General features: G+C 38.2%; 1 protein-coding gene across 2 annotated transcripts in view; it reads left to right on the top strand.

Moving 5' to 3' along the window:
* The window catches only part of LOC126370216 (tolloid-like protein 1), a 166,438-nt gene that overhangs the window by 37,802 nt on the left and 114,572 nt on the right, over positions 1–14,064 (top strand). For both annotated transcript variants that reach the window (XM_050015004.1, XM_050015003.1), the window contains exon 2: positions 12,278–12,329. The gene's annotated coding sequence lies outside the window, so the exon portion shown is untranslated. The remainder of the gene's footprint in view (positions 1–12,277; positions 12,330–14,064) is intronic.

Below are 14,064 nucleotides of genomic sequence, written 5' to 3'. Positions count from 1 at the left end.
GATACTGCGACATCAGCGCCGTGCTTGCGGGACGTCCTGAAGCGCTATTACATCTTTCAAACGCGATGCGACAAAGTTTGAACCGACGCAATTTAGGAAAAATCTACCTTATTATTACTGTACTGTGATCGTTATTTGTAAAATCATACAATACATATACACAATTCTTTATACACAATATAATTATTATGACATATTGTGGACTTTTCGGTAGACCTACAAAAAAGGAACAATTCAACCATACGTTGTTTTGTTATATCTCAATGGGCTCAGGCAGTGTTTTCGCCGAAAGCTCCAAGTCTGCTATATTTGTAACGATAATTATGTTTCACATTCATCATCATTTTTTGAACCATTTTATAAAAAAAAATACTTGTATAAATTATATACCCTAAAGCACGCCCATGAATCACTCTACTCATTGGTGAAAACCGTATGAAAATCCGTTCAGTAGTTTTTTAGTTAGCCGCATGTTCACTGATGCGATTAATGCCTGTTAGAATTTTACAAAATAAAAAATACGGAAATTACGGAAGGTACTTTAGTGCAAAGTACATTATTGTATAATTATAATATTATTGGTAAAAGTGATACTTTTTGAAAATTCCGTAACAAATAGACGGGTTCGCCAAATTCAATTGTAAAAAAAAATACAAAAAGTAAAAACAATTAAAACATGCACTTGGGTTTGAACCGTGAAACTTAAGAATGGCGGCGACTGCTTTACCAAATGCGCCATTTAGAAGTTAGAAGTAGACTTCAAATTATGCATCTCTTTTAATAGCTAACCTAGTTCGCATGTGTGTGTGACAGCTTCGTGTTTGTACACAAATTGAAATGACACCAACTTTTGATGCAATGTTTCAATATGATATCTGCAGTAAATACTTCAAAATTGTAGCTTAACTTAAAGATAATGTATGTAAGATTTCGCCACCTAACATTTCACTGGGTCAGAACTCAACACTAAACGAATAAATGGAAAAAAATACGAAAACTGCAGAAGTAACGCCATCTGCTGACGCAGCGTTACCTAGCTGACTGAAACGTATCACCTTAAGTACCTAAGTACTCGTTTAGGTGCAAAATTATTTTATTCCGGACGCCACCGCAGATGATCGGGCCGTCAGAGTGCATTGTATTTAGGACAACTTACTGTTATTATTATTTTTTTATGATTTTGGTTTGTTTTTCTTTTTTTGTTAATGATTTTTGATCTTGGTGTTCTTTTTTTTTGCGTATTGATTTCCGTGTGGTTTCTGTCCTGTGTTGAATGTAATGTTTGTAATGTCTGTCTGTGTCTGTGGTATCCGGGAGTAATAAATGTTTCTTCCTTTCTTTCAAAATATTCCCTGTTATCCCTGACTGGAACTCCCCGGAGTCACCTCTCTATGGAGCGGACTTTACTTCTTCTGTCGTGTGGGTTGTGAGGTGGAGTACCAACCTCATCAACCTTGGTGTCAGGGTTACTATTGAGCCGCCAAAGGCCCCTGACATGTCTCATGTAACGCCTACTTACTTACATCAGTAAGTAGTGACCGAGACCAACGGCTTAACGTGCCTTCCGAAGCACGGATCATCTTACTTTTTGGACAATCAGGTGATCAGCCTGTAATGTCCTAACCAAACTAGGGATCACAAAGTGATTTTTGTGATATGTCCCCACTTACACAGGGATTCGAACCCGGGACCTCCGGATCGTGAGCCCAACGCTCAACCACTGGACCATGGAGGCCGTTCGGACTTATAAACGAAAACGAGCACTTTTCGGGTAATGACGTCATTGTACTGCAGCCAGGCCACTCTATTGTTAGACTAATTAATGTTCGCCACCCTACACGGTTTGAACACACTCGTTCATGCCTATTATCACCACCTCTTCTCTTTTGTGGTAGACAGAGGAACTAATTTGAAGAATTTAGTAGTTTGAATTTTTTGTTATCGCTTTAAATGATAAAGCCACCATTTGCCATGTATCTTTGTAATTATTCTCTCTTATTTTGGTGCAATAAAGTATATTTGTATTGTAGTTTTGCTAATAATACTATAAATTTAAACGTATATAAACTTTATTGGTGTAAGCGAAGCGATAATTGGTTTTAAATTATAGAAATATGGATTAGCAAACTATATTACAGAACTGCAGTTACGAAATTATTATTATACTAGTCAAAATCCCATAAAAAATGATTCAATAGCTTTTATGTAATTAGCAAACTATGTTTTAGAATTAGAGTAAAATACCATCAAAAATAATTCAGTAGTTTTATCAACCATTATTATCCATTTGCTTTGTCCATCTTTCGATATACCTCTGGCCACCCCAATTGGGAGATAGTCGCGAAGTTATGTTGTGCACAAAAATTCTTACGAACAAAAATCTACACAAATTTTAAGTTCTCCAAATCTTCAACGTGTCAGGACAATCGCGTCGCGAGTTCTCTAGAGTTTTATTCTAAGTAGTTCTCATACATTTATTAATATTGTTTTAATAAATTACCTATTGCATAAAAACGAGAAGGAAAGTTCAAAAATATTTTTCTTCAGCAGTGTATGTTGTCTAGAGGGTGTCACGTTGAATCTAATGTGATGCTACTTAGCCTATTGCCACCGGAGAATCAAGACGCTTCTTGTGACATACCTCATTTGTTAAAAATTCCAAGTGTTTTAGTAGTTAGGAGGGGTCAGACATATAAATATATCTACTTGGAAGTGTTTTTTTCTTATTCTCCTTATATGTATTATTATATTGTATAGGCTATTTGTATGTATGTATATGTGTGTATGTGTGTGTATATATATATATATATATATATATATATATATATATTATTATTACTATTTTCTTATTTTATTTTCCTTTTTATTATTGTTCGTGTCATTATAATATATGTTTATTGCACCAGCCCGTGCTCCAATGCATTAACTTCTTTCACCCTAAGGTTGCCTGGCAGAAATTGCTATTTAGCAATAAGGCCGCCTATTGTACTTATGTTTTTATTCGTATGTTTATGTCCTTTGTATATGTCGTTGTGCAATAAAGTATTATTGATTGAAATATATCTAGTCTAAAGTGTCCCACTGCTGGGCAAACGCCTCCCTCCGTTTCTTCCTGGACTCTCTCCAGTGCTTCCTCCGGCCAGCCTTCCAGGAAAGCATCCAAGTCGTCGCGCCATCTCCGCCTCGGTCTGCGACGCCTGCGTCTTTCTCTATTCGGAGATCATTCTGTGGTGATTTTAGCTCACAGGGGTTTAGAATGGCCACATCGCAGCAATTCATATAAGAAAGAAATATTGCAATGTGACATTTGCGCATATAAAAGTAAGTGCGCAATGCAAACAAATTTCAAATAGCAATATTGCTTTCTTAGATGAATTGCTTCGATGTGGTCATTTTAACCCCCCAGGTCGTTAGGCATCCGACAGACGTGATCTGCCTAATCCCACTTCAACTTGGCGCCTGCGTGGACCACGTCCGCACGGCGTTTCTGACACGATCAGTCCATTTCACATCCAACATGCATACAATATATATACAATATATATACATAGCGGATAAACACATAACCGTCCTTTATGCTCAAGGTAATTGGCTCAGGGAAGCGGTAAATCCGTTTCCAGTCACCAAACCAATGATTGTGTGAAACATCCCACCTTCACTGTTCACTGGCGCGGACTAACAATGTAACGTGCTTGGTACATTTTGTGTATTCGAAATTCGAATGTTCCGCCATTTTATTGGAGGTCACGAGCGAGTACACCGATCAATTCTTACAATACAAAAATTCTTCATTGCATTTAAAACATATTAAAAATACATTCTCAATTCTAATTAATGAATATAATTTTATATACTTAAAAAGAGTTTGTTTATCTTTGTTTTTGGTTTTGTGGGTTATATTTGGAGCAGCGTGGTGGCGTATGCTCCATACCTCCTTCGGTTGATAGAGGAATGGAACGTACGTATATAAGCTGTATGACTGGATCGAAAATAAATTTAGAAGCCACTCTGCGATGTTTAAAAATCAATGAAATTTTTCTTTTTGACTGATTTACGAATTTTAATTAAGAGGTACATAGCAAAGAATATTACATTCGACCACATTTATTGATGACGTCATGAGTATGTATTTTTATATAAATTCCATGGAAATGTATTTATTACTTTGACGTTTTGTAATCAGTGTTTCATGTGACTAGGCTGTCGGCTGATGCTTATATTATGTTGTATTCAAAATTAAAAAAAAAATGTTTATTCAGACAATACAATTTTATTCGTGACTTAGATATGTTGTAGATTTGCTTTACACGCATTCACTATTTTCTCGGAAATTTCCATTTAAAACTATTACCAACTAACTGAATAACTAAAGGCGTAGATAAAAAATATAGGAATACTTTTTGATATACTTACCAGTGTGGCGTGAGAAACGGCGTAACATTTTGTAGCGTCGTAGCCTCTGGCTACGTGCTACGCCGTAGACGGTTACCATCCAAAATCGAACAAACTTAGTTATCTCCCTCCAATGGCTGCGAGAAGAATCATTTTTATTGCAAAAAATACTAAAGAAGAAAATACGATGTTGACGGGTATGTTCCCAGCCCCTCCGGTTGATGGGTGATGTCTGCCCAACAGTGGGACGAATAAGGTTGTCAAATATGTTATATCGTCGTTGCTAATTTAAAAGCTCTTACCTAATTTCTTTTTTGTCAGGATCGAACCACAATCTCACCTAATGGTAACCTAGCAAATGCATATTCACTCTAACCCTGAAGACTCCCAGATTTTATCTATAGTTATAAAAACGAAATTCTTAGTTGATGGTAGGGCTGGCAGAGGAAGACCGAGAAGGACTTACAATGACCAAATTGGAGATGTCCTTAGAAAAGGTTTAATACGATCTACTCTGAACCGGTGTGCGTGTATTTAAAGCGATTGATGAATGTGGAGGAAGCAAAAGAAGTGTGTCAGGATCGAAGCAAATGAAATTCTATAGTCTCTGCTTACCCCGGTGGGAAATAGGCGTGAGTTTATGTATGTATGTATGTGTCTTAGTTGGATAAAAAAGAAACTAATGAATGAAATGAATTACATACATATATAAACTCACGCCTATTTCCCACTGGGATAAGCAGAGGCTATGGAATTCCATTTGCTTAGATCCTGACACACTTTTATTGCTTCTTCTTCTATTGTATTAATATTTCAATAAAGCTGCCTTTCTCCCATCAGTCTCTTTCTCATTTGATATATCGGTATCGGTATTTACTGATAGCACCAATATAGGGGGAGAGCGTAACATCGCAACATCGCAAGCTTCGCTCCGATTTATCCCGCCAGTCGCGCTATTTTTCACAGTCGTACATTATAAATTGGGGTACCTTCCCCGTTTTATTAAATTCACATTATTTTACTCGGCCCCTGTCAAGCAGACGGGTTCTTTGATAAAACGAGAATAGATGGCCAATTCTTTCGCCATTGATTTTTAAATGGTTGAGGAATTGCCGCCCGCAGTGGGATTTGAATTAGTTGATTTTTTGCTAAAGGTATTTGTAAAGGGAGTATCTACTTTTGAAGGTATGGAAATCGAAATTTCATATTAACTGAGCGTATTTTCTGTGAATTGTGAAAGATTTTTTGCGCTTTTTGCTTGCTCGAAGCTTGAAGAAGCATTTTTGGATATCTATTTATTATTCACACTTAATATCACTTCCTTTTTAATACAAACAACATTTTACTGACAGTGATATCGTAAAAAGCAATTCAACATAGACAAAATTAAATATGAATGTGAATTATCGATAAAAAATTCATCGGATATTGAGTGCGAACAAGCGTTATATGATGCAAATAAAATAGGGAGTGTATGAATTTTTCATGACTATTAAAATGAAGTTTTAGATACAATTTTGACATATTCTGAAGCGGGTTATCTAGCTGAAGTTTTCAATTCAATTTATAGCAGACATCATGGGAGAGATGTACCATAATAAGGCGAGGGTGTGCTGCTGCCAAAGGATGTCTTCGAGGTACCGAACTGAGCATAGTACTTGTTTTCCTCAAGTTGGTAGTGTGACTAGGCATCGACGATCCGCTTGAGCCATTTGTGTAAACTTCGATATCGCGTTTCAGGACTGCATTATTGAATGTGGCGCCATCTGTTGCATGTGGGCGGAACTAGCTGGTTAACTAGTTGGGTCTGCCGCAGCATTTTACAGCACAACAAATCACAAAGAGTAGAGACACTCTCCGCCTCGCACCAATTAGAATCGGCGCCGAGCTAGATTTACCTCACCCCCCGCTGGGCCTCACGTTAATCTAAATGCCGTCAGAGCTTTGATGACCGTGGAGCTTTATTCTCATACAAAATGCGCGTTAGGGCCTTTCCAACCTTTTTCTTCTATTCCGTGATCTCACCTGTATCTTAGACATAATATAAGGAAAACTTCATTGACATGAATTTCTGGGCTTGTGTTAGATTAGGTTAGGAAGTCTGGGCAGCATTCAACTTGTAATAAACTAGGTTTGTTATATATACTTGTATTGAGTATCCGGCTTGTGGTCATATCATGGAGAATGTATTTTCTATGCGAAGCTACACGTGATTCGCTATTCGTTATTAGATTTAGATTTTGCAAACGACTACAATCCCAAACTCGAAAGGTGAAACAAGGCATTCAAAAATATAGGATAGGAGAGGTATAATATGTATTTTGCATTCGATACATTTAAAAAAAAGCATTATTATTTATTACCTATTAACTAAAATTTGCTTCTATATTGCTTCTATCACCTCATAATAATATCTGTACTGAGTCTACTTAAACTCACGCCTATTTCCCACCCGGGTAACCAGAGAATATGGAATTCCATTTGTTTCGATTCTGACATATGTCTCTTGCTTCCTCCAGATTAATTAATTATTCTATACCACCTTCTTCTTCTTTGCGAGTCGATGGCGATCGAAGCTAAATTTTTGCTGACCAAAAGATACTTAAATCAAAAGATACTTATCACAGGCAATATAATCCAAAAACTAAACTATTCACGTCTATTGGTATAAAACAAACCGAAATACAAGTAGAAAACAAACCAATGAACAGAAAGACGTAGAGAATTAAACCATCATTAACAAAGAGCCAAAGAATCGATTTCAAACCGTGAAAGTGAATGCACGTCACTCCGGACGCGAATCCAACTCCGCTTCACACTTGACCGGGTGCTCAATTCATCAAGTTCAATACAGAGGGGCGCGGACCTCTGGACCTCACTGCCCCTCCCTCTTTCCCTTTTCCGGAAAATAGGAAATTAAATCGGAGAAAATTGAGTATTCTCCCGAGTAATCTTGATTGCCTTCGTATGCACTGATTGTTAAAGAATAGACTTGATTAATGTAGTGGAATAGTTCTTTTATTTTCGGCTTCTCAAACGGTGAGCTTGGGTCGAATCCCTTTTTTGCCTACGCAAAAATAAATGCCTTATTATTTAAACTAACATGTGTACAGTCATGAGAAATATAATGTACCCACTTTAGGACTCTGTCGCACTAACATATTTGACATTTAGTGAGACTTACAGTTCAATTTGTCAAAAAAGTTAATGTGACATGGTACCAAAGTGTATACATATTTATTAATGCTCGTGACCGTACCTATGTACTCTTACTCCTAGACATGTTTGTTTAAATTTTGCCAGTATAAATAATGTTATTGAAATCCGGGAACGCTCAGTTTCTGCTCATTTGTCCGGCCAAGTAATGCATGCCATCTCATGCAAATGTACTAAAAGTATATAAAAATATATCGATCGTTTATCGTCGTAGACAACAATCCTTTAAGTAGACACAGTTCAGTAATAGCAGCAGTAGCATAGAATAAGGAATTAGTAGTTAACCACATAGCTTTTTCAGGGCAAAGCCAAGTTGCAAACGATTTCAAAGTGCGATTGAGTGTGAGTGTATGTTTTTTGAGTGAATATATTCGAACCTTTGATGCATGTTAGTACTGTCTAATGATATATAATAAGTATAAGTAATACTTACAATATAAGGTCGTTTTTTTATGAGAAGAATCTTGTTTGTAACGCAATGAATATATCTGTAATGTTGCAAATGTCAGTGTGAATAAATAAATTCAAAAAACATCAACATATCAACTTATGGCGATCCCATATATTTTTATCAGTGTCACTTTCGTTTTCGTAATTGTTTACAACTTGCCAAAAAACCTCGTTTACACAGACACTACACATTGACGTTATCGTACACATCTGTGTGTGTGTCGTCTGACGCCATACGGTTGAAGATTAAGGTAAGGTCGAGGGTGTGAGGTAAACCTAGCTCAACCGCTGGTGGGGAGCGAGGAGTTACCGTTCTATACGTAGTATTATTCCTTATTCTACGCTCCAGGGTAACAAAATGCGTTACAGTTAACGTATTATCCTTACTATTAGACAGAACGACCAGATCAGTACAATTAGTGATTATAAGTATTTGAATAAAGATAACAGTAGGAAAGCGGACCCCGGCGCAAGACGGCGGGATTAACGCTAGGAAGAAGAAGAAGAATAAAGATAACATTTTACAGTAGCTTCAATGAGCAGTAAGGATTGGATCTGTCAAAGTACGGCGGCCAGTGTTGTGATGTCCATTAGCATAGTGATGTATCAGTCGAGATTTTTATCGATTCTTTTCTACGTCACATTCATCATCAGCCCATCAACGTCCCCACTGCTGGGGCACGGGCCTTCCCTATGGATGGATAGGGAGATCGGGCCTTAAACCAAACGCGGGCTGAGTGCGGATTGATGGTTATTAACGACTGCTAATGCAGCCGGGACCAACGGCTTAACGTGCTTCCGAAGCACGGAGGAGCTCGAGATGAAAACATTTTTTTTTGTGTTCACTCATCCTATGACCGGCCTTTGCGAAAGTTGCTTAACTTCAACAATCGCAGACCGAGCGCGTTTACCGCTGCGCCACCGAGCTCCTCACATTATTTATATATTTTCTTTGCGCTCAGATCAACAGAAGATCTTAAGGATCACGAGCACTAGTTTATGAATGTATGTGTGTACCCAACAAGCGCATCTAGGCCACGAGGCCAGGGCAAGGATCGCTCTACTTTCAGTTTAGTGCGGTATCATAGTTTCAAATCCTAGGGGACGTTAGGCGAAGTGAAGTGTTTGCATCTAGTCGTAATGAAATCTGAATGCATGAGATTAATCGTTTGGGAACTGATATTAGGCAGCCAAATTATTAAATTGCATAACAATAATTTATGTTTTTTTTAAAGAACGCCTAATGCCCTGTGCCGAGATTTTTCTTGCAGCTTCCTTTCCCCTGCTATACAGATTATGAGAAGCTGCAGTAGTTTTAGGCGGATGAGACGTTCGTTATGTAAAAATTGTCGATTCGAAGTATAACAATGTTACCAACAGTATAAAGATATTTTTGAATTTGAATTTGTCGCAGTCTTGTCCCTTAGGAGAAGTATGTAGGAAGAACAAACAACATCGTTTAAGATCACAATGTTAGGGGATAATTTAAAGTATAGGGGGGTTAAAAAGCAATATTGCTATTGCGATATTGCTGCACTTTATATATGTATACTGGGTGTTAGTGACATCGTAACGAATACTGAGGGGGATGATTCAGGCCATGATTCTGAGTAAAAATCAAGTGGAATTTTCCGTCGCAAAATTCATGATTTTTTTTATTATTTTTTTAATTACTTATTTACAATTCTAAACTTTTGCGATCGAAAATTCCACTTGATATTAACTCAGAATAATGAGCTAAATCAGCCCCCTCAGTATTCGTTACGATGTCACTTACACCCCGTACCAGTACATACAGGTAGCCATACAAGTAGGTATGGGTGTTAGTGACACCGTAACGAATACTGAGGGGGATGACTCAGACCATGATTCTGAGTTGATATTAAGTGGAATTTCCTGTCGGAAAATTCATGAGATTATTTGTCTATTTTCAAATTATTTTCCATTTCATACTTTTGCGACGGAAAATTCCACTTGATATTAACTCACAATTGTATAGGACATACCTAATAGTCTACCATTTATGGTCAGTCACATCTCTAGCGCGAGCAAGCCAACGCGTCTCAATGTTTGGATCTTGTAATTTAATTTAATATCCTAAGTAATACAGTTCATTCAATTGTTTGTGTGGGGTTTTATTGAAATTACCAGCGCTCCCTACAACAATCATGGCCTGAATCATCCCTCAAAGTTTTCGTTACGATGTCACTAACACCCTGTATACTACTGAACTTTTACGTATAAATCTTTACTCAAAATTACCAAACATAACATGATATAAGCTCTCGGCTATGTCCCTGGGGTAGTCAGAGGTACATCCATCGCAAGATGAAAGCAAAGTACCCACTCGTCACCAAGCTCTCTGTTAGACCAACGTGATAGGTGGTAAGCCGTATCGCCGTCTATAATCTCAAAATTAAAAACAAGAAAACCATACTAAAGAGAGCAAACGTGATCTTGTCTAGTGGTATGTAAGCGAAATTATGATCAAGTTCGTGGCTCACTCAGCAGGGTCCGTAATACCAGCGGGCCTAGCACCGTAAGCACGCGACTCTTTCTCGCCGCGACAGAGATCGTTTGTCTCTTTCTGTGCTGTACTGTGAGAGAGAGACGGGTGACGTATGTCGAGGCGAGAAAGAGTCGCGCGTTTACGGTGCTAAGCCCGCAGCGTCGTGGTTCACGCCGCTACTTGTGCTGAGTGAGGCCCTTTTATCTCAGGACGTCCACCACCACCTTAAGATCATTCTAATGAACATCCTCTATGATATTGTATTTGTTTTGTGAACATTTTAAGTGATGTTATTGTCTTGTCTTTGTGTGTGGTGTCCTTTTATAATAAACAATTTATATTATTTTCTATTCTTTGATATACCTAAAGTATTGCGATATTTTTAAAATGTATCAATACGAGTATGTGCAAAATATATATTATATTATTTCGTATCCTATATTTCAACTTTCGAGTTTGAGATTGTGGCCGTTAGCAAAATATAAATCTCACGTAATAAGAAAGACAAAAAAGATTAATCATTTCAAATATTCCAATTTAATTTCCAACTCGACAATCGTTGTTGGTAAGTCAATTTGTGTTTCCGAGGAACTCTTGATTTTTTCCTAAAGTTGTGCAATTTTACAACAAAGCGGGCAATCAGTCTGCCAAGATCTTGGCGACGTTGTTCGAGATATTAATGGCGGGATGTGTCTGATGTTTGAAACACGTATATTGAGATACTGTTGTGTATAGCACATCTCTTTACGGTAGAACCTTCTAGTAAACCAACATGGCGGTTGTTAGTCTTCTTCTTATATCGTGTGGGTTGTAAGGTGCATAACCAGCCTCATCAACCCCGGTGTCAGGGTTATTATTGAGCCGCCAAAGGCCCCTGACATGGCTCACATAACGACTACTTACTTACATTGTAAGTAGTAACCGGGACCAAAGTCTTAAGTGAAAGGAATAGGTCCAAGGTTCGAATCCCGGTGGGGACATATCAGAAAAATCACTTTGTGATCCCTAGTTTGGTTAGCATATTAAAGGCTGATCACCTGATTGTCCAAAAAGTAAGATGATCCGTGCTTCGCAAGGCACGTTAAGCCGTTGGTTTCGGTTATTACTTACTGCTGTAAGTAAGTAGTCGTTACATGAGCCATGTCAGGGGTCTTTGGCGGCTCAATAGTAACCCTAATGGATTGATGAGGTTAGTAATTCACCTCACAACCTACACGATAGAAGAGAAGAGTGAAAGAATATTGTCAAGATAATACAGATCGTTTGGTATTCTGATTCCTGATACCAATCGAATGGATTGGCCTGCGATTCTCACAGGGCAGCATACCCGGACATACGTACTTCTTAACGGCTGACGGATATTTATACACTGTTTTTTAGTTTACGCGGTTATTATCATAATTAAAACTCATACACACATTATGGATCTGCCTACTCCACTCCAATCTCATCAGTCATCTCGTGATCATGGTACTTGCAACAGTGTCGAAATATCGTCTCATATGCCTGCTTTAAACGCGGTAAGAAACCGATATTATGTGTTTTAATTATGGCGGATATTTAGTCTAAGAGAGACTGCGGGGCGTGAGGTAAATCTCGGCATCTCGAAAATGTCTGTTTTGTTCAAAGTATTATTATTTATTCTTTGCTCCCCCCTTTCAAGCAGAGAATTACCTAATTAGTGGCATAATAATGTTTGCCTTGTTTCAGGTGATCTGCGGTGGACACCAGACGGCCCACCACCACACATGCTGACGATATGGTGAGTAGTATCATAATAATAATACCAGATAATTGATTATTTGACAAAACTAACTTTGTAATAACTTTAATGAATCGAAAATGCACATTCGTAGCTACTTGCTACGTTTGCTACGCGTCGTATATAAAGTTCAATGTTTGGTCCAAGGTTTGTAAAGAAAGCATCGTAACGAATCGTAACTGAGGGGGATGATTCTGAGTTGATATCAAGTGGAATTTCCTGACGGAAAATTCATGAAAGTTTTAGTGTTTTTTTAATTATTTTCAGCATACTTTTGCGACGGAAAATTCTAATTGATAACGACTTAGAATCATGGTCTGAATCATCCCTCAAAGTTTTCGTTACGATTTCGCTAACACCCTGTAGGTATACAGGGTGTAACGGAAGGGGGGTATCAAGCCGAAAGGGGACAAAACTATACCTTATGTAGATCTTATCTGCAAAATTTCAATTAAAAAAAAAACACTTTTGATATTTTTTTCAATTTCAGTTAAAAAAATATTTTAATATTTCCAGCATGTAAAAAACACGGCACAGCACTATTGAGGTCACTGTTCTTAATCCACTCAAATATTGGCACTACACAAATCTCCTAGCGCGTCCTGGTCGCCTGGTACTCGCGGCGCTCGCACGGCCGCGATAGGTACGAAATTCGAGCGGGCGGCGGCTTTGGCGGCAACGTCAAAAGGAGTCGGCGGCCGATTGGAACAATCCGAGTCGGCGGCACGTCGGCGACTGTAACAAACAAGAATGACACTAAAGCATCTAATAATTGGAGTCATTTTGCTTTGACAACTATTCTCACATTATTTTATGACGTGTAAAATAAGTTAAAATTACCTACTTGTTTAGGTAAGGTATTTAATTTAATAGTAAATAGGAAAAAAAGTGTGAAAGTGTGGGTAAGTAGGTAGGTAATTAATAATTAGACTTACGTTTTACAAGAAAGGTTCGAAATGTCGTCATCCCCGTTCGATGCACAGACCTGCCGCTTCATCTGTCCACAACACTTTCGAAGCAAAGTCTGGTGAGCTTTCCACTTGAACTCGGTACCATTCTCAGAATGCCACACGAGGTAAATAATCAGCAGGAATTAGCTCGGGCGTACGTTGCATGTGGTAAGGTTCGCGTGGTAGTCCTTGGGTTGGCTGCACGGCTAGTACGGCTTCTTCAAACTCCGGATCACGGGTCGCCGAGCGGCCAGTCTCGGATGACGCGTGGAAAGAGCCCGTTAAATGCAGTAGGCGATTGACCATTTTCCTGAAGCAATGCAGTGAAGGCAGTTGCCTGGCTTCATCAGCTGGTCTACCTTCTATGAATCGCTGATACAAGTTCCGTGCTTCACTTAAGTTGCCATCGCCGGCACCCACACACATCATCATTTCATAATAACCTACATTACTCAAAGACACCTCGAACTATCACTGATCACAGTTATCACAACAAATCCAAATTTCGAACTTCACTCCACAGATAGTAAACAAGCACTGACAAATAATTTGACAGTTTACTTTCGTGTGCATGTTTCTATCTCTTTTGGAATGCTAGTATCCTGGTACTTAAGGGTGTGTTATTTCTTTGTGCGCAATAAAATATTTTTATGGTATTGTTTGAATGAATGAATGAATGTATTGTATTTTATGAAAGTAGGTACGTATTTTACTTTGAACCTAGAAAAGTAAAAAAGTCGTTTATCTAATAAGGATCACCCGCGCTCACACTCTGGCACTAACAC

Source organism: Pectinophora gossypiella, chromosome 10 (genome assembly GCF_024362695.1).
Source record: "Pectinophora gossypiella chromosome 10, ilPecGoss1.1, whole genome shotgun sequence".
NCBI classification, from domain to species: Eukaryota; Metazoa; Arthropoda; class Insecta; order Lepidoptera; family Gelechiidae; genus Pectinophora; species Pectinophora gossypiella.
Note: the sequence above shows the minus strand (reverse complement) of the source record. Positions and strands in the feature narration are given on the sequence as shown.